The sequence below is a fragment of the Parasteatoda tepidariorum genome, chromosome 7 (assembly GCF_982258835.1).
Source record: "Parasteatoda tepidariorum strain Cologne lab strain chromosome 7, Ptep-v5.0, whole genome shotgun sequence".
NCBI classification, from domain to species: Eukaryota; Metazoa; Arthropoda; class Arachnida; order Araneae; family Theridiidae; genus Parasteatoda; species Parasteatoda tepidariorum.
The window spans coordinates 60865252-60888387 of NC_141761.1; the positions used below are offsets into that span (position 1 = coordinate 60865252).

Here is a 23136-nt window from a genome sequence, read left to right on the forward strand (position 1 = left end):
TTTGCTATGATTGAAAATTTCATCCGAAAGGAGATAAAGTGTAGGCATATATAGATTTGAACAGCAAAATACATGGTACTACGCTAAGGAAATAAACCATGTTTTCATTGGAGCCCAGCAAAAACAAATCTGTAGGTCCAGCTCCACAAAACTGCTGTTTGCCACCAGCTAAAGCGACGGGTCTGTGCCGGCAAAAGTCACTTTCAACTGTACTAAAGTGAATGGCTGGCCTTCTGTCGAGCCAACAATACCGGCCTATCGATGGCCGGTAGTACCTAACCCAGCAGTTACTGTCTAAAACGCGCTGGGTGAGTGATTGCCCGACATTTTCCAGTAGAGGGTAATCAATGAATCAATAATTGAGGGCCAGCAATTTATATACACCCAGCAGCATCCCTTTAGTTTATAGAGGTTTACGAGAGGTCATTGACCTAGTTACAGGAGTAATTAAAACCCACAAACCTAATTTTTATTTAATTCAATTAGCTAAATAAATATCTAGCTATCTAATACATTTCTGAATAAATTATTAATATATGAACTAAGAAAATATTTCTAGGTTAATTTTTTCATTTAAATTGTTTTATGCAAAGAATATTTTTTACACAGTTCAACCCCTTAGTCCTAAAGATTTGCTGTGCACAATCTATGCTTCCACTTATCAATACATTTTTAAACTAGGTAAACATATGTAATAATCTTTTCTTTACAGTGATATTCTACTTAAAAGCAGAATAATAAAACTGCTGTCCAGAATTATGAAAATTCTGTATCTCACAAGTAATTTTTCAAGTTTTAACTTGAAGTCAATATATATGTCTATAATAGCTTGTAGTCAGTATATATATGTTTTAAAATAAAAGCTGTGTTCTTAAGGAATCTAGTGATACTATTGTACCCTATACAAAAATAAATACAACCTACAGCCGATAATATTAAGAGGCTGTCCAGAGATGATCATTTAGTGCGATACTGATCATGAATTCATGTTTTACTGATTATATTTAGTCTTGCAGCAAATTTAACAAAAAATAGGTGTATTGGACAAAAATGTACTAATGTAGATAGTCATGTAATGAATTGAATGTACCCTGAAATTAGTTAAATGAATAATCAACATTGTCTCTTGCAAACATTTTATTATACAAAGACATATAAATACAAAGACATAATCTTAATCAATACAAATATTACACAAATTTCAATTTAATTTTAAAAATAATAAAAACAACAGAGAAATCATATCTTTGTCTACATAGAATCACTTGGAATAGCACAGAAGAGTTCTCCTGAAAGAGAGGATAATAAAATAAAAATTATGCAAATCGTATATTTTAAAAACATAAGTATTTTTGTGAAAATGAGCTTTTAAAACTAAAATTTCTATCGAAAAGTTTTTGTTTTTATCATTTCATTGATAAATTTTGACTCATCAAATTAGTCTTCAAATTAGTAACACCATGCAAAACATACACCTGTCTTATAATTTAGAAAGATTTTGAACATAAAATTCCTTTCTGAATGAAATTATTGAATATTGACCCACGAACCCATTAAGATTGACAACTAGTACATGAAAATCTAACTGTTAAATGAAAAGTTATTCAGGGTGTTTAATTTTGTGCTCACCTTTTCTCAGAAAATATTTAATTTTAAAAAACATGCAGTTTTTTCTTCATTAATTTTATGGTGCTCAATTTTATTGCATTTAATATTTAAAACAATTATGATATTCTAATGTAAATTATTGTTTCAAGGAAAGGTATAGAAGAAAAATTACTTTTAAATATATATTACTTACATGCACGAATGTATCAATAGTATTTCTTTTTCGCTTTACTTTTATGATTAAATTTTTAATTGTATACCCTTGACAAAAAAAATTTTAAAATTTACAACATTTTTCATATTAAAATAGGCATCAAAACAATAATATGTATTGAATTGAAACCAGAATTGAAACCATATGAAAAAAGGTTGCTCAAAATTTGCTAGTTAAAAAGGCAGATAATTTTACAATTCTGTAATAACTTTATAAATCAATAAATTCTTAAATTACTTTAATGGTGATGCTTTGTGAAATTAATGTTTTCCTCATATAAAAAACACAAGAACTAGATAAGAATAACGACAGATTTGACCAATGTCACGATTTCCGTAATGTCTTTATATAACTGGTATAGATGTAAGACAAAAAATGAAAAGTTTACATAAATATTAATAACATTGTTTACATCTCTGATGAAATTTCTTTTCTTCAAATTTTTTTATTAATTTAGTTCCTTCTTTTAACAAAAAATATTTGTTAAATACTCCATTACTATGCCTAGGAATAAAAAAGGGAAAGGTGCTTCCTAAAAAAAAAAGGGTACACCGAGTTTTTAAAGGGCTTTTAATTAACACCGTAAATAGTTAACAAAATGTGTACTATTATGTAACAGCTGAATTCGATTCTTAACAACTGTAAAATTACCATCCTATACCTACTATTTTACATGTATATTTCAAAAAGTAGTTCTCACCCATTATCAAAATGAGAAAAATTTGTAGCTTACAAAGAAAAAAAACATGCTAATAGAAAATCATTGTGCAATAGAAAAAAATATTGTTAAACTTGAAGGCTTTTTCCATAATTTAAACTATTAACTAATAAACGATTAATTAAAAATAAATATTGAAAGGTACATATTTTTAAAAAAAATATTCATTTCAAATTTTTTTAAAAAATCTTTTAATAAACTTATTGATACTAAAAAAATCTTTTAAAAATTTAACCAGTTGAGAATTAACAAAGTAAATATTTGTAATGGTATCTGAATCAAACTTATTAACACGAATAATTTTAAAAGTGTGTAATCATCATTTACACATTAAATTTTTTAAAAGGAATATTATCAGACAGTGTCGTCAAAGGGCAGTGAGGACGGTTGGCCCTTCTCGAGGAGGTACACTGCATTTTTATTTGATACAGAAAAATTAGTTGTCATTTTCTGTAGATTAGAATAGCAGGAGTTGCACATTAACCACTTTCAACATATACTTTTCGAATTCTAGCAAATAAACTCTGTAATAGGATACACACATTATGGGCCACAAATAAAAAGAAACAAAACTTATTTAAATCTAATGAATAATTCAGAGAAAAATTAGACTGAAAACATTTAAACCTGTTTGATTGCCCAAGGACAGGAGCGTTACAATGGGTGTTTCCTTATTATAGACTTTTTTCCCTTTTTTTTTTAAATTGCAGGCATTGGGGGGTTGTCCCATTGGCCACAGGAATGCCAGAACTACTACTTTCTTCTCGTTACCCAGTGGGCACCTGCGGTGAAGCAGGGTCGCCCACGTCACACAACCACAACCCGTTTATAGGGCGGAAAGTTAAAAAAGAATCTTTAAAAACTTCAACATTTCAATATGCAATTAAACTGGTTCTGATGTTTTTCATCTCGTTTAACTCATAAAATCGTAAGATTTCTATAATCTTTTTGCTTCTGTCGCACTTAAATGTTAGTTTAGAGATTCCTAATGTGTTTACATTTTAAACTTCTGTTTCAAGAAAACTTTTTTGTTTTTAAAAAGGTAGGTGTATATATTTTTGCCAAATAAAAATATTTTGTACTATTGAAGAATAGATAAATAAGTGAAATGTAGGTGTTATTAACATTATTTCTTAGTTACCATAAATTAAATTTACTTACACATTTTATTAAGAATTTTTTAACTTTTACGGGGCATTTTATTTGCTTGGACTAAAAAATTGTTCTTATCGCAAAAATTTTTTCTACCAAATAAGGCATTCAATATTGTACAGGTTAGTTTCAAGATGCTTCAAATCAGTACCTTGTCGTTACTTTTTTTTTCTCTTTAACCTACACGTTTTTAAGCTATGTTAACAAGGTAGGTTTTTAAATATGATTGTGTTTTCACAATCAAAATCTTACTGTACTTAATAAAATTTTTAAAAAAATATTTTATATACATCAATAAAATTTATAAATATAACACTTTTTTTCATTGAATAGGGAAGTGAACGATTAAAATGAAAATTAATAACAGGGTGGCCACTCAAATCCGATTTCAAATTTCCCTGATTTTTCCAGGTTTTCCAGATAAAAATCATAAAATTTCCAGGTTTTTGTTTCTTTTTTCATATAAAGTATAGGATGTGTACAAGAAAAGTGTCGATATTATAAAATATTTTATTCAAAATGTTATTTTTTTAACATATCATCTTGAAAAAAATAATTTATTTTGACAATTTTCAAGATTTTTTTAAATTTATTTTTTAATGTTTTGGTACAAAATATCGAATCAAAAATCATATTGACCAACAAAAGAGTAAAATTAAATATAAATATATAGTTGGTTCTTAAAAAAACATTTTTTTTTAAAATTAAAATATGTTATAAAAGGTTAAAATGAAATAGAAAAAATTAGCATTAATGCAACAATTGTAACGATTTGTCGTCAAACATTGCTGTTAGCGATTGTAAAAAAATGTGTGATTGGTTGGTTTGCTGAGAAAAATAATTCAGATTTCTTTGATTGGGAGTAGAAAAGCTTTCAGAAAAAGACTGCGATATAAAATCTATTATTAAATTATAACCAACTAATTTTTGGAGAATTTTATAAAGTTAAAAATACAAAAACATTTTGTCAAAATAGAAAAAAAAATTACCACCAAAGCATTGGAACAAAGTTGAGCCATAAATGGATTCAGCCCAAGGAGAGAATTTAAAAAAAAAAAAGAATCTAATATCCTAATCCCTTTTTCCACCCCCACCAGAATCTTGCCTAAATTGCCCAATCCCATAGCAGTCAAAGGTTTCTACATTCGTTTAGCAACTGTGTGAGAATTTTATGTGGCATTCTAGTTTAACAGAGCTGTAATGGAGCAAATTTTGATGCAAGCAAAGTATAGCTAAGTTGATGATATTTCAACTGTTTGGCGATACATTTCCGTTTAAAAAAAGTGGGTATAATGGATGAAATAATTTAAATTAAGAAAATTAGTAAATAATTTAAATTAGTGAAATTAAAAAAATTATCAAAGAAAAATTTCCAGCTTTTCTTTAAAATTCCCTGATTTTTCCAGGTTTTTATCCAAATTTCCCTGATATTTCCAGGTTTTTTCCAGTATAAAAAAATTCCCTGATAATTCCAGGTTTTCAAGGTTTTCCAGGTGGGTGGCCACCCTGAATAACCATTATTAAAATATAAAACTACATACAGTGACCAATCACTTCTGCGCCACCTCTTTTATGTGCCTTTTGCATATATACAAAGGTTTTCAAAGGCCCTTGATCATTATATAGGAAAATAATAATAATTATAATTCTTTATGCATCATTCAGAAAATAAATATTTCAATTCAGCACACAATTTTCTTTTTAAAAGTCTAAAATTTTGATTTTATTTTTTGTTTAAATAGAAAAAAATAATCCCATTTTTTAGAAAAAGTTTTCAGTTTAAAGCAAATAAACAATCTTCGTTACAGATAAAAGGAAATAAGTTACTGGATCTAGTAATACAGTTCATTTTTCTTCCCTATGGGATTTTTTTCACCTTTATTGTTTCTAGGAAGACATTTTTTTTATATGAATTTGAATAAGGTGTCTTATCTATCACACCACCCACATTGAAACCACCCATATGCTTTCAAAATTTATCTAGCAGTGTCTTTCCCACCACCAATTAAAACGTTAGTTTTTGGTCAAGGAATGTAAAGCTATAGCGATTACTATTACTCAGTCTACGCGAAAACAGAGATGACAAAAACATTACTCGAAATCATTAAAAACAATTAGAAGGTTTAGCCGCTATTCACGACTATTTGTAGTTTTATTCAGCTATTGAAACTTTTCTATCTAGCTTTTCTTATTTGTATGAACTTACTGTTTTTAAAATCTTATGGACTTTTTCTCTTGGTCCCAAAGACTGAAGCATAATGAGAATTCACTGTATTTTATAAATGAATTCGCTTAATACATTAAAATGTCCCTAATCCTTCTTTAAAATCATAATTCAAATAATAATAATTAAAATAATACTTCTCAAAATAATAAATTATTTATGCACATCAAAGATTCTGCAGATGATAAAAGTAATAAAACTTACAGAAATTCATGGTGGACTGGCACAGGTTTACCAACATTTGAAGAGCTAAAAGGGAAAAAAAAGGGTCTTATTTTTATGTAAATATTAACTTGAGATATACAGTAAAAAATTTTTTCAGTAAACTTTTAGCAGAAATTTAAAAAACATTATACAACGGACACCCAGAAAGATTAAGTAAAAATTAGAATAATATTTTTTAGAAATTTGAATGAGAAAAATAACTTGCAGGCTACGAAATTTTATTAACAGAATCGTCATCAATAAAACAACAAAATTTTCTAAGTTCGCCTCTAGGATCACAAAATATAAGGCCAGCGTTTAAAATCTTCCAAAGAGTTAATTGAAATTTATTTTTTTATTTCCACTTAAAGATTCTCCACAAAAAATTATTGTAAATTTAGCTTTCGCTGAATCTGAAGCTTTTCTTATGTGCATGAACTTACTGTTTTTAAAATCTTATACACTTTTTCTCTTGGTCCCAAAAACTGATGCATAAGGGAGAATTCACTGCACTTTATAAATAAATTTGCTTTATACATTAAAATGTCCCTAATTCTTCTTTAAAATCATAATTCAAGTAATAATAATTAAAATACTACTTCTCAAAGTACCTAATATTAAATTAATTATGTACATCCAAGATTCTGCATATGATAAAAGTTAAAAAACTTACTGAAATTCATGGTGGACTGGCACAGGTTGAAAAGCTAAAAGGAAAAAAAAGGTCATATTTTTATGTAAATATTACCTTGTATACAGTAAAAATATTTTACGGTAAACTCTTAGCAGAAATTTAAAAAGTATTACCCAATGGACACCCAGAAAGATTAAATAAAAATTAAAATATTTTTTAGAAATTAGAATGAGAAAAATAACTTGTAGGCCAGGAAATTTAGAATGAGAAAAATAGCTTTTCGACCAGGAAATTTTATTAACAGAATTGTCAACAATAAAAAAAAAACACAAAATATAAGGTTAGCATTGAAAATCTTCCTAAGAGTTAATTGAAATTTATTTTTTTATTCCCACTAATAGATTCTCGGCAAAAAATTATTGTAAATTTAGCTTTTGCTGAATTTGAAGCTTTTCTTATTTGCATGAACTTACTGTTTTTTAAATCTTATACGCTTTTTCTCTTGGTCCCAAAGACTGGTGCATAAGTGAGAATTCACTGTACTTTATAAATGAATTCGCTTAATACATTAAAATGTCCTTAATCCTTCTTTAAAATCATAATTCAAATAATAATAATTAAAATATTACTTCTCAAAATAATATTAAATTATTTATGCACATCAAAGATTCTGCAGATGATGAAAAAAAAAATAAGTTAATTGATAAATCATTTTAATTATTAATAAATTTAAAAATTTGTATCAGGGGAATTGGTTGGTAATAGTTGCTTTTCTCAATTTAATTTATGTAAAATAGAACAGTTTCACATAAAAGTCATTTTTGAAATTTAATTTATTTTGAAAAAAACTTTTCAAATTGATTATAATCAAATTTTTGTCGTTTCCATATGGTTCGCCCCCTAGTACAATAATTTAAAATATGTGCGTTTAAACCCTCAATTTGCTGTGGTCAGACTGACAGGCTAACAACAACTATTTTGCTCAAGCCAAAACAGATTATGAAAATAAAATAAGAAAATTATCAATAAAAAAAAGCGGCTAGATTTTTTTCGTTAAGCCGTGTTTCAAACTACTCGTAAATTTACGTTTAAATTAGTGTTCAATGGAATCTAATATTAAAGCATATTGTGTCTAATAAACTATTATTAATAATTATATTAGTCTAGCACTTCCATACAAAGCTCAATATAAGAATTTGATATTTAGTTTAAGAAAAAAAAATTCCTTTAAGTGATAAGATGTAAGTTGTCAATGGAATAAGAGTTGAATTTGGAGCACTTCAGCTACTTGGAAAGTGAAGTTGATGAGAACAGAGGCGCAGTACTTCACCCAGTTGGAAAATAGTAGAAATTTCAATTGCAAGTTACCATTGTTACAAACATGAAAGCGAGATAATTCAATAAATAATAAATACATTAAGTAATAAAACTTACAGAAATTCATGGAGGACTGGCACAGGTTTTCTAACATTTAAAGAGGTAAAAGAAAAAAAAAGGTCTTACTTTCTGAATATTAACTTGAGATATACAGTAAAAAAAATTTCGCTTAACTTTCAGCAAAAATTTAAAAAGCATTACACAACGGGCACTCAAAACGTTTGAATGAAAATTAGAATAATATTTTTCAGAAATTAGAATGAGAAAAATAACTTGTAGGTCAGGAAATTTTCTTAACAGAATTGTCAACAATAAAACAACAAAATTTTCTAAGTTCGGCTCTAGGATCACAAAATATAAGGTTAGCATTGAAAATCTTTCAAGGAGTTAATTGAAAAACTTTTATTTCCACTGAAAGATTCTCTGCAAAAAATTATTATAAATTTAGCTTTCAGTGATTTGGAAGCAGTTATAACTTGTTTTCTCAATAGAATACAAGTTAAATTTGAAGCACCTCGGCTACTTCGAAAGTGGTCAAACATCCTTTTAAGAAGTTGTACTTGTAAATAAAATGGTATTATATTCTGTCTATAGCGGTCAGGAAATGATTGTAATTTAAATTGTCAACAAGTACAGAGCTCCTGTAGATTTTAGTACTCTAACTAGTCGAAAAGTAGAAATTTTGATCGCATGTTACCAATACGAGTGCGAGTTCATTAAATTAATAATAAACACAGCAAGAAATAAGAAAACCTATAGAAATTCATGGAGAGCGCTAACAGGTTTTCTAACATTTTTAAAACTAATAGAAAAAGAGTTGTTTGTTATTTTTATTGAGTATGAATTTTGTTTTCATATTGTATTGAACTTTTATATATTTTTGTAATCCCTATAAAAATCGGGCATTATTTTATATGAATATTAACTTGAAATTCACAATAAAAACATTATTCACTTAACTCTTAACAAAAATTATGAAGTAACTTAACATTGATTTCAAAATATAAAAGAATTTTGTAATATTATTTTTTTGTATAAGTGGGGTTAGCCAATATACAATTAAGTATGAGCAACTGCGTGCTAAAAAACTTTCCATAATCTATATTTTTTTTAGGTTGTTTAAGAATTCACAGCACGATTCTTCGCAATTATTTATATTAACATGTACAAATAAATTTTTCATCTTAATTTAAACTATTTAGTATAAATTATTAAACCTTTACCTATTTTTACACTTGAATTTAGCTCAAAAATTTCATTAAAATGAAATACATATAACAGAAACAATTTTTAATATTACTAACAGCAATTAGTTAACTAAAATCTAAATATTATTTAACATAAAGAAATAAGTTTTAATGAAAATTCTTGATTATTATACAAACCTATTTTCATAATATACTTAGATAAACCTGATTTATATCATATGCTACAACATATTATGAATTGCACTTAAAGAGTCATCATACAACAGAATTTATATTTGTTTTTGGCGTGCTACTGCTCGATTGTCGCTAAAAATTTCTCGGCGATCTTGGTGTTGATAAAACATTTGTCTGTACATTTTCATTGAATTGAATTTAATATTTTTTATTATTCTATCTTAGAAAGGTGTTAATTATGATGTATTAATTGAATAAAGATGATTGCCAATCTAAAACATAGCGCCAAAACAGCACTGCAAACGCGGTTCTTTGTAAACCGAAATCTGCACGTCGTAAACATATTTGAACAATAGTAAATCAAAAATGATTAAAATAATAACTTCAATGTAATAGAAAAAAATAAAACCTTACCTTTTTTGAAAATTATAAGAATCCAACGTGCTTCTTTTTCTAAACAATAAATTCACAGTTACAGTTACTCGTTCGACCGCTTCACTGGCGGCAGCAGACAACTTTAACTTGGTGGCCCATTGGGTAGATACAGACTGACGGGATGCGGCTGTTTGTAATGTACAGGCCCAACACTTCCTACAATGTTGGCAAAAGTTCAAAGGGTGGCCCAGCAATCAACCCAGCTGACAGTAATTTGCACCTTCACTTTTCAATCAGTACCGTCAGTAATTTCGAAGATGGCCAGAACTTATGTTTTTGCTGGGAGATGATACATTCTATTACAGAATATTCCATCATTTCTTTACATTTTAAAAATACATTACCTGAACAGATATGCTGTTATCCTATATTTACGGTGCATTGGTATTAAAAATATCTAAAAGATCAACAAATAGTTTCACCGAAATAATTTTTAAAAGGATTTTTATATTTTGATACTACTGCAATTGTTTATTTAAATCTCAATTAGAGTTTTTAATGTTTAAAAATTATAAATTTTGTAAATAAAAATTGAAAGATTTAGTGCGAAAATTAAATTTTTTGGAAGATTCTCAATTTTCCAGCATCAATTTATGTTTCTTAAATTATGTTATACAAAATTAAAGGTTTATAAACCTTTTTGTATAATTATAAGCTGATTCAACTTGCCATTGATTCTACCATTCGCTAATTTTCACATTAATTGAGTTGCCTATTGTATGAATCACCAGCTCTATTTTTTTACTTATCCACTGATTTGCACATTTAGTTTTTTTTACTAATAAACTGATGAAATGATTCTCCCATTAACTCTTAAGGCTATTCACTGATTTAATAATTCAGCAATATAGCGATTAATTAGTTCACCGGTTCAATAATTAGTCAATTCAATGCTTAGCTCGTTTTTTTGAATTTTTTTTTGGTTATTCATATGTTATATCAAGTCTCAATTATAATTGTGACAATATTAAATAATCATGTGTTTAATAAATCAGTACAATGTGTTTAATAAAATTAGTACATCACACAAACTGAAAAAATAAACTCACTAAAATCCAAAAGCCGATTAAGTGTTTGTGGCGCTTCAAAAACTACTTTCAGAAGTTGTTTTTCTTACCTAAAAACCAGGTATCCCCCTACGTCATTCTATGATAAAGTTTATTATTGAGGAGAAAATTTCTAGAAAAACTCGCAAACATATAAAACGCTCGGTCGGTTAAAAAAATTAATGGTTGTCATGGTAACAGAAAATATTAAATGAAGCTTGCAGATTCATTAAAATTCTCGTTGCATTATAATATTTAACTAGCGTTTAAAACCAATTAAGAGTAAAAAGAATTTACATAATATATTACAGTTTCATACCGTCAGAAAAAAGGATAATTTCACAGTTTTTTCCACATAAGTGTGAATAAATATTTTTTCAGTTTTAGTTGGAAACTTGCTTTTTCATTAATAAAAAGTTCACAGCCATATGTCTATCTAATTTATATATTATAATCTAATTCGTAAAATTAGTCGATGTGTTTGAACAAGGAACGTTTGTCATAATGCTAATATAAACAAATACACTTTGAAATGAATGCAAGGGTATTAAAAAATAAACCTTCTTAAAGAGAAATTTACTAATTATTTAAATTTCCTGTTAGTTTATACTAATTAATTATAGAGGAGTCTTTAATGTAGTTAAGTAAACGAATGGTTATAATGCGTAAAAAAGATAATAAAACCCAGAAGTAAATATTTCTAACAAATCTCATTAAATATTTTTATAATACCTTATATACTATATCCAAAATTATAAATAATGATGAGTTATATATAAATGACAAAATATTCAAAATTTAATTAAAATTTGTATTTACATAATTTTGTTACATATTTGCCTTTGAAATATAAATAACTTGGAAATAAATTATTGTTATAAAGTGTCTACGTTGGGTTTAAATGAAGAAAAAAAAAACTCTTTGTGTCTCAAACACAAATATTTGATAATTTAGAACAAGCATTAAATCTAACTGTACATAGGCTAATATAGGCTGTGGCACTAAGTACATAGGCCAATACTTTGATGAATTACAATCTATTAAGCTTAACTGAGCGTGAATGGAGAATAGTTAGAATTTAATATTGCTTGTTTACTCTCTTAAGATGATGCCAAGTTAAATAATAGTTTTGAGTCATAAAATCTTTATAACTGTTAACGATTGTTATTTTTGACGAGCTTGATACTTTCAGAATTAGTATTGCAGAATAGTTAAAGATAATAATTACTTAATATTTCACTATATTTAAAATATTTAAGTATCTTTGATCTAAATTAAACGAACGAAATTATCTTTGAAAGAATTAATATTTAAAAATCTTTGAACGAAATAAAACCATGCAAATGTTTACCAACTTCAAGCTGGTAATTTGTTTTTGAAAGTATTAGCTGCATTTGAAAAGTTAATTTGCAGTGTAAGAAATTGATTATACCTTATTAAAGTTATGATTTCATTTTAAAGATAACATTAGTCAGCAAATTATTAGAGCAAATGCATCATAATTCAAGAACATAATTCAGTTTATAAAATATTAATCCATCGAAAATTATCTTTTTAAATATTTATCTTTGTAAGGTATTTCCATTTTAAGAAGATAATCGCGAACACTCACACATGTGATTTATGACGTCAGCGCCAGGATCGCTTATAACCAAACTGGCGTGTTAAAGTTGATCTAAGTTTTCCACATAAGTTAGAATAATTAACATGAAGTTAATAAGGTACAGCACCGTATCGCACATTAAATTTACAGAAATATAATTCTTTCTCGTCTATGTCCTTCACTTTTATTAGATTTATTATTTTTTTGTGCATTTTATTATAGCCTTGATATATTTTCATTTTGTGTACCTGGCAACTGCGATACATAATTAGTTCATGTTCTACATGACTTCATGCCTGTCTTGGAGTAAAGTAAGAAATTTATAGTGAAGGAAACTGAAATCTAAGAATCTTTGTGTAAGAATATAGAATGAGTCACTTAAGAGAATTGATACTTGACGGGATTGGTTAATTTGAAATAGAATGGAAGGCTCAGTTGCTAAAGTAAGCAAATGTCATAGCCAATCTTAATTGAGATACCCACACAACGTCACTTGCAAGTATCCAATTGGTGGAATCCGTAACCAGATTTTGAAGAGACATAATATGGAAAGTTAGCAACAACAGAAAAGAGGAAAAGATATTAGAAATATGATGTTAGAAGAGAGGGAAAACAAGAAAAAACTGGAACAGTCTGTGATGAGAGACTAAGTTTGGGGATGGATTGTGGAAGGGCGAATGATTTTAATCTTCAGATAAATGATATGATGGATATGAAATTGTAAAAGGACTCCCTGCGAATACGTTTAGTTTATAATGAGTTTGAAAATTCAAGAGTCACTAATAATGTTAATCAGTCAAATAAATCCTCACACAGTATTCGTATTAATAGTGTAAAGTAATGTGCAAGAAATCTATAGCTTGTATATTTTTATTGCTTAGAACTTTTTATATCGATTATCATATCGTTTCCATTATTTTTAATCTTTTATAAAATTCTAGGTGATTATATCCCATTATTCTAAAATTCTAGTTCTGAGTATCCCTTTTCAACAACCAACCAATATTCACACATTACGTCACTTGCAGGTATCCAATTACCATGAAACAAAATTTTCCAATTAATTAGGAAATATAATTAATTAAAATTTAAAAAAAACTTGAAAAGTATGTGTCAAAGTACATATGTTGCGGCTTAATGTTCAGCCAATTTTTCTGATACTGTATTTTTAAAATTCCTCCATTCCGGCAAGTTAAGAAAAGACTATTGTGGTATAGGATTTAAGTAATCCGCTACTGCATATAGTTCCGTTTCATTTCATCATCAAATTATGCAAACATGCTTTCAAAACAATATAAAGGCTTTACAAAGTTACACACGTCAAACAGACATTTAATTTGTGCTATATCTTACCATATATTTCATAGAATTATTAAAAACGTGTTATAGTTTCCTAGTCTTATTGGAATCTTAGACTAGGCTATTTATTTCGCTAAATAAGGAAAACTTTCGTTCTTGAAAAGGAAACAACTAGAGTATTGAATTTGATTGGACCACTAAGTATTGCGCGTCTTATGCGGACATGCCCTTAGCAAATCAAATGCGAGATAAAGAATTTCTACTTTTCTTTCGCTATAGAAGAAAATCGTCTGCAAGAAACAATACTTATAATTCTGTCATCAGTTTATTTAAATGTGGACAGAAAGAAGTATATTAGCTACGAATTTTAGATATCATTTTTACTAATTTTTATTTCTTGTTAGTGATTATTATTATTATTTGTTAGAAAAAAAGAAGGCTGTGCAACGTCGTTTCAAGAGTTGACAATGTCGATATTTGTTCATGTTGGAAGCTTGGCATCCATTTCGCATGAACTTGGATGCAAACAGGCTTTCTCCTTAGGGATATTGGTTTTTTCTTAACTTACAACAGAGTATAAAGTCTATTTAAAATGTCTGCCAGAATTGATACGATATAATCTTAGGGCTTTGTAGTAACGACACATATCTTATTACTTTTAAAAACAAACACATTTTTAATTTTAAAGCACTATTTATATAAAAAGTAATTGTTTTTAAGGATAAGTATTTAGGAATACGTTTTTCGGTGCTTAAGTCTTACAATGAGAAAAAAAGATGATCAAAACTACCAGAATATTGCGAAATTTTCCGTGTTTCTGTCTCTATGGGAACACCAAAGAGTTTGGTAATTTTTACAGAAGAGCTTTATTTATAGATTTCCGTAAAATTAATACTGAAATAGTATGCATGGTATGAAATCCGCTTACTTGCTTGTCAAATTTGCTTCTCAGTCTCGTATTTTTGTTTTTTATTTTTGCAAAACATGTAATAATAGCTAAAATTTTTGAATGATAATTTTATTAGAATTTATTTTTTTGTATAAATTCAATACGAAGTACAAATTCAATACTTTCAATTTACCGGAAATTCTGATTTTCTGATTTTCAAAACTATGAACCAAATTTAATCGAATAAATAGTTTTTGTGCTATGCTGTAAATTAACATGATGACTGCAAAATTTAGAAAATTTTATCACTTACTATAAAAACTTATTTTATTGTTAATTTTACAGAAATCATTACAAACGCATGAAAACTATCGAGACTTTTGGTGCTGCCATAGAGGCAAAAACATAGCAAATTTTACCCTTTTCTGAAAGTTTTGACAATATTTTTTGTCTCAAAGTACGTATGTACTCCTATTTATGAATTTAATTAAGGATAAATTAGAAATCTTATAATTAACGAAAATAAAGTCTAGGAATACTCGAAATTGTTACAATCATAACATAACTTTCATACTAGTTGTCCTCGAAAACTTAACAAAATATATATTTACCGAAGTGAAACATATACTTAAGGAAATATATATATTTACCAAAATATATATCATATAAAATCTAAATCTTCACCCAAGAACTTTTTAAACTCGGGTATACTTTAAACTACTTTTATGATGAGTTTATGAAAGTGCTATAAACTTTCCCTTATCTTAAAAGTTTTCGCGTCAAGAGATAATTGGAAGCGCATTGGGCATTCACACAAACGATGCCCTTTACACTTGGTTTGATGATGGTTATTTGGCATGTCATTCCACCTTATCTAGTCAAAGTGTGAGTTTCTGAGTACTTTCTGTCAAAATAAACTTTGCGCATAAGGGCTGGAAGCTATTTCACGAAAAGTTGATCAATATATGCATTCAAGACGAAACGATGCAAAATATTTTCACGATATATTTAAAAGAAACTTTTCTCGATAAATAACCATGTCTTTTTGTTAAGTAACTGAATAAAGTCTCGCTTCGAAACAAAAGCAAAGTATTAAATATATCACAGTTCTTGAATAGATTATTATTAACTTTTTTAGGAGCATATAAAAATATAAAGAATATTTTTTATAAGAAATCCAAAATTTCTTTTTATTACCAATTGCTCGCTTTAAATGCTTTCCATACTTTTGTAAAATATTTAAGAAAAATTTGATGCAAAAGATGTATTTAATCCCCTTTTTTATGAAACCATATTCGGCAAAGTTATTAAATTAAAACAATCACAGCTAAAATAAACATCCAAATTTTAAAGTTATATATTAATTTTAATTTTTTTAAACATTTATTCTGAGGATTGTGGTTGCATACTAGTACTTCAGTATGTAATCAAGCTCCTCCGATTGCCGAATTACCAATTCGGCAATCGGGTACTTGCACCTCAAGAAGATCCCAGATACCCACACATGTGACACATGACGTCAGCACCAGCTGATTGTTATAAGCAAAATGGCCTGTTAAAGTTGAGCTAAGTTTCTCCATATTTATTTAAATACAGCAGCGTATCGCACATCGAATTTGTTGAAATATAATTCTTTCTTGTCTACGCATTGTGCTTAAATTAGATTTATTATTTGTTTATGTATTTTATTGTAACCATGTTATATTTTTGTTATGTGTGCTCGATAACTTCGATGCATAATTAATTTGTTTATGTTATACTTACATGGCTTCGTACTTGCCTTTGTGTTAAGAAATATTTTTTTATTTCCAATGAGCTGCATAATCGGTCTTGCCGATGAGCAGACCTAGAGCGTTCTCCAGGGGTGGTATCCACTCTTTCAGGACCACCACAATGGGTGAGATACCGTTGGTCATGTTAATTTGAACGTCTAGTTTCTGCCACTCTAGATTGCAGCACCGATACTCTATTTGGATGCTAAAGTGCACTGGGAATTTAATTTTGCCGGAAATGCCAAGAGCCAATAAGGCACTATAGGGATCTTTTACATGCCGCATAATCACACGACATGGCCGCTGAGGATTTTCTGCATCCCGAAAATCCAGTGTCTGGGTCGGGGTTCGAGCCCGCAGATTTGGGCTCAGAAGGCCGACGACAAACCCAGCCACGTGTTAAGAAATATAAAATGAAAGAATTGAAATCTTCGTGAAAGAATATAGAATGTGCCACTTAAAAAAAGTGATGTTTGACAAAAGGATATAAATTGAAAGAACGGTTTCTAACGTAAGCAAATGCAACGTTTAAACAATCAAGCAGGTTCGAGATATTCACACAACGACTCTTGCAAGTATTCATTGAAGAGACAAAAAAATTGCTGTTTTTATTTTCTTTGTTTACGGAATAAGGTGTATAGACGCCTAAGAACATTGTCAAATTGTAGTTTTAGCTCATTTGTTTACAGCGTATTACTATTACCATGCGTAATACTATTAACAGCTTAATCTTAAATTCCCTTAAAAAAATTAGTGTATGATTATTGCTAGTAATTAGAAGCTAAAAATTCCGAATGAAACAGAAAACTAATCCTTTTAGACATGATTGATGGCTGATAAAATGAGTGTTGGGAAGAAAACAACACCTAAGGAGCGCATGTGCAGATCTAATCGTCTTATCGAACGTCAGCAGTCATCCGAATTTCTTTTTCTTACACTATCTCAGTCCTTGACGAGTTCCCACATCCTTGTTTATACGTTCCAAAAGGGTTTGTTCTGTAGGATTGATAAGGAAGTGCTAAGGAGTTACAGATTTTCCTATGATTTAATTTTTGTTCTTGGAATAAAAAAAAAAAATGTTAGAGGAGAGAGGAAGTAAAGAGAGAAATGATCCTAAGGGAATATTTTAGTTGAAAGGCATATAATATCTGCTCTACCTAAATCTATGCAGTATATTTATAAATGAAATTATTTAAAACTATTTCTATAAACTCAGTGTATTTATTTCATTTATAATGTAGACTTTTTTAAAGCTGGAAATTTTGGAATTAAACATTAAAGTTCTCAATTAGAAAATAATTTATGCATTTACATCATTTATAGATACAAATTTTTGAGTTTTATTTCGGAAAATTCCAAGTAACAGTAACTTTTATTTTGGTTTTTTCAAAAGCAACATTTTTGTAAGCAAGTGCTTAGGAAGTTAATAGCTTAAGACATTTTAAAGCATTGGAATTATTTCTTAGGGAATGGAACATTTCTCAAGCTTTCCATATTCCATTTATTTAAAATGACATTATTTAAAACTTATTAAAACGCATTGTGTTAAAAATATATACTTTCCTGAAAGTCATAGAGTTTTTTACACAGTTAATAGGGCAGTTTGTTAGTTTTGCATTGGTTATCAGTCTGTCAGTTATTTATGAATTAAAATCCTTAAATTAATTGTTTTTTGTTCATAATTTATAATATGAATCACATTAAAAACAATGAACATACTAAAAAAATAATCTTAGTATTTCATGTGGAAAAAAATAGAAGAAAATCAAAATTCGAATTAACAAGTTTAAAGTCTTAAATGCGACTTTAATTTTTTTAAACAAATAAAATTTGCTAATTTATTTAAAAGTATTCTTTTAAATAATATTGATTACAAAAGTTCTCTTTGTACTGAATTTTATAAAGGTGCTGTACACATTATATGTTGTCAAAAAATTTCAATCCAAGTTGTTACTATTATTATTTGGGTATTTACATTTTCACACTTATCCAAACTCAGAAAAATTGTTATAAATAAATAATAGTTTAACGATTTTCAATTAACTCAATATTTGCTTTTCAAGAGATTACTTAGATAAAGATTTATTTTTTGTTAGAATAAAGTAAATAAATATATATTTTACCATTTAGGTAAATATTACTTCAATTGAAATGTACTAATTCAATAAGAGCTTGTACCAATCATTTGTATTGAAATATCAAGAACCTACTTATAAAAAAGTTTATTATTAGTTTCATATAAGTATATTTTGTATATTCTACTACAGAAAGTTCAAAAAGTGAGTTTAAAGGAAAGATTAAATAATTGTTTTTTGTTTACAGAACATACAAATAAATTTTAAAAGAAAAGTCACAAATTCTAGAGCCACTGTATATATATATATATATATATATATATATATATATATATATATATATGTATATATATATATATATATATATATATATATATATAAGTTCAAAATGAAGAATAAAACAAAGAAAAATTATAGACATATGAAAAAAAGGGGGGTGGGAAATAATAAGTAAAAAAATAACAAACAACATATTATTTAAAAAAAAAAAAAAAAAAATTGAAATTTTAATTAAAAAACCGGAAAAAAAGCCGGAAAAAAAAAGATATAATCTTTTCATCAGCCCACACGATTATATCCGCAAAACAGAGTGCTTATTGTTTTTCTTATTGTTTTTCTTAACTTTCTTAGTGTTTTCTTGTATTTTTTTTATTTATATATATATATATATATATATATATATATATATATATATATATATATATATATATATATATATATATATATATATATATTATAGTTTATGGGAATTCACTCAAGTATTACACATTAAAATATAGGTAAACTGATCATTTTTGTTTTCTATAAGAAATATTTTTTTGGGGTAAAGAAATTGACAATTCAGGTCAGAAATAGATAGTGCTGGGTGATTTCTCAACAAAATTGCTAGAAATATATTAAAGCAAAATGACGGAGAAAACATTGTAAAAAAATAATGCTCGAATTTAAAAAAGAAATTGTATTAGAATTTAACATAAACTTTTTCTGGAAATTGCACCAAGCAAACATTTCGTGAAATTGAAAACAAATTACTATCTTTATTTGCTTGAGGATTTGATTTGTTGCATCTTGATTTGCTCTTAAATATAACCAAAATAATTTATCTTAATGCGGGGTATGTATTGAAAAATGTAACATAAAATAAAATGATTGTTTCTGGTTACTCATTCTGACTCGACAAACCAGTTTGTCAAGTTAGCACCTGTACCATCTCGTCTTAGAGTGAAACAATTTTAAGATGAGATAAAATTTGCCTCAGAAGCATTAATGTCTTTATAGTAAATAAAAATAAAACTATCCTTGTTGATATTAACTAACACTGTCTTTCTCTATAACGTAATGTAACAGTAATTTGGGATAATGATATTTTATTTTAAAACTGGCCCTGGACATTTGATATTTTAAACCCAATACAGAAGATAGGGGAACTTCCTTCTGAATCATCTGAACAAACTAAGCTTTCGGAGGACTTTTTGATAAACTAACCAGCATTTCTGTTAAATGTGGAGGACATGTCCTTCTCGTAGATAATCCTTCTTTCTGACCTGTTCTCAGCTACGGTTCTCAAGTTTTTACAATTTAGTACAAGGAAGTTCATACCTATAGAATCGGAACATCTGAGTTTTAGACCTCCCTTTGACTTTTTAACCGGTATTTACAATATTTCTACCAACTGGTGATATTTTATATCAAAATAGTTTGGGTAGATGCGAGTGTAATGTATAAATCAATCAGTCATTGATAGATTGTCGTTTTGTAATGATCACTAAATTGAGATTTATGAGACTATAAAACATGCGTTAATCTGCGTTGTATTTTTTAAGTCAAACTAAAACAATTTCATCAAACAATTATAGGTCATTCACCATTTTAAATTTACTTTTCATACATGTAGGTTTTAAAACAATGTTTCAATGAGCTATAACTATTACTGAAATATAGCTCATGATGATAAACTATGCGAGGTGAACTCTTTTTTTTTTTAGTAAGTAAAATTAGTGAAAATAATTTTCTAAACCTAAAACACGCATCATCTTACACAAAAGAGTGCTTAGTTGATCTAACAGTAATAGGACTGTAGAGAACATTCTTATTATGCTCTGCTTCAGATTTCCTGATTAAATTGCTATTCTATTTTTAAACATATCAATGCGGAGTTAAAAATAAATATTGAACTTTTGGTATCATATTTAGTTTAATTCGAGTAATTTTGTTTCCCCAACAGTTCACGATACTATATAATTTGCTTTAATGTTTATTAAATTGTAATAAAACATAACGTTACGGTAAAGATAATAGCAATAAGTTTAAAATGGAACTTTTATACAGTTATTAAAAAGTTTAAAGAAAATCAATTGTTACACGTTTCATATTTTGTGAATTTACTAGCGTATTCAAATAAAATTGTAAACTTTGGGGCATAAAAGTTAACGGCAAACTTAGCTAGATTTACGACCATGGTATAAAACTTTCTATTTAGAGTTTTTGAAATGATAGCACTATTTTACTAGTAAGCGGTTTTTGAATAGCGCCTACCTATAAAGCACCAAAAGGATTTCAATAAAAGTAGCCAATACTGTAGTATAGTCAAGACAAGAAAGGCTTTTGAACGATTCTCTTTTATCTTAAAAGCAAAATAACTCTAAATACTTAAAATGCTCTTCTTTCTCGCAAAATTACAATAAAAATATTAAATTAAGAGACATTTCCTAAAAATGTAAGCTCATATTTAAATTTGACCTGATCAATGTTGATGAAGTTACGTGAATTTATGTTATCTATTATGACTAATAGTTAAAAGTTAAAAAGCATTTGCTGCGCTGTAATGTGGTTTTTATTTTAAGCTGAACGCATTTGCTAATAAGTAATTTTTGCCGATTAAACGAGCTCCCTATATAGACTATCTACCATTAAGTGGGCACTCATGCAAATAAGGATATCTCAGGGCTCGAAAAAACTCAAAACTTTTACCCGTCCCCGAGGACGGCTTGTCCAACAATGTACCCGTCCTCCTTTGAAACTAACCCGTCGCTTCTAAATAAATAAAAATATAATTTTCTCTTATTTATTACAAACATTTATATAAATTGCACAATGAATTAGTAGTTACTAGGATTACTACTAGGATTGTATTATACAGTAAAAAAAGGAATACTAGGTTACTAATAGGAACCCAGTATTTCTTTTATAAAATAATTTATTTCTTTTATGAAATAATTTAAATGGCAAATGTCAAGTTATCTGGAATGTCAATTTATCCGAGGGTTCTGCGTTTTTTAAATGAATCAAATATGACGTTTGCCAGTTCCACAATCAAGCTATTGATTTACAGAGGTTTCTGCACAAAACTCTGAAAGGGGTTTTCCATTTGGGTAGATGTTCATAATTGCGTTTAACGCTTCTTGTTTAGGACCAGTACGTAATGTTTTTCTTTCTTTTTTTTTTGTAAGTTCATTGCTGAAAAGTCTCTTTAAAACCGCCGCAGTACTCCCAGACAGAGAAAACATCAATTCCACCATGCGCAGTATGTTGCTATATTTCTAGATTAGAGGGTCATTTTAGAAGTGAGGCGCTAGACTCTTGTAAGATAACAAAAATTGAAAATGTATCACCATTAATGGGAAAATGGTAGTCCGCGCGGACGTCAGATTCGAGAAATTCGTTGTCCGCGGGGAATTTTTGACCGCCGAGGACGGGCGGACGGGTGGTTTTTCGAGCCCTGGGATATCTGCCGTCCTGATCTACGTCACATATTTTGTACTTAAATATTGCGTAGGAAACAGCATTGGCATTAGTCGCAAGATACAATGAAATTCAGAGCTGTTTGATTTCGAGAAAGGCGTATAATTTTCGGATATCATAGAAATGACTGATTCTTAAGTGAGTTAAGTATATCTAGTGAGTTAATCAAACCTAAATCGTCAGTAACTATCGTGATAAGATATTGAAAGTTGAGTGGTGATTGTCAGAATATGCTTCGACCCAGAAGACCCACGTAACTAACTGATGGACACCAACGAGTGCTGTTAAAAGAAATTGGGGAAAATTGCATCAAACCAGCCACCAACATTCTCCAGGAGATCTAACGCGAACCCCGGATTGTTGTTTTCATAAATGCCATTGGCAAGAAAGTACATTTGATTAGTTTTCATTTTATTGATTGTATATCTGCAACCTTTGATTACAAAATTCAACTTCACTGTTGCAACGGTTTCTTAAGTGAGGTGAAAATCAAGGTTCAATCGCTATCGATCGGATGGCAGTGTCTGATGGGTTTGGCGTATGCCGGGAGAACGCCTTTTTCCAGAATGCATTGTATTCATAATAAAGTTTGGCGAAGGTGAAACTATGGTGTGGTGATGTTACTCGTGGTATGAACCTTGATCCCAATTCATGGTAAACTCAACGCCAGATTCTTACTCCACTATTATAGACAACACTGTGCTTCATACGCTGTTGTAATTTTACGGATTGGATCATTATCATTTCCAGGATGAAAACACTA

The 23136-nt window shown here is 28.3% G+C and overlaps 1 protein-coding gene and 1 long non-coding RNA gene across 2 annotated transcripts in view; both read right to left on the reverse strand.

Annotated features, from left to right (window-relative positions):
- The window catches only part of LOC107437431 (uncharacterized), a 455576-nt gene that overhangs the window by 202774 nt on the left and 229666 nt on the right, over positions 1 to 23136 (reverse strand). The gene's annotated exons all lie outside the window — the stretch shown is intronic.
- LOC147807172 (uncharacterized) lies at positions 1120 to 10116 on the reverse strand. The gene is made up of 4 exons (XR_015435538.1): positions 9928 to 10116; positions 6794 to 8218; positions 6121 to 6165; positions 1120 to 1289 (listed from the first exon to the last, which is right to left on the reverse strand). It is a non-coding gene; the product is annotated as an uncharacterized LOC147807172 (long non-coding RNA).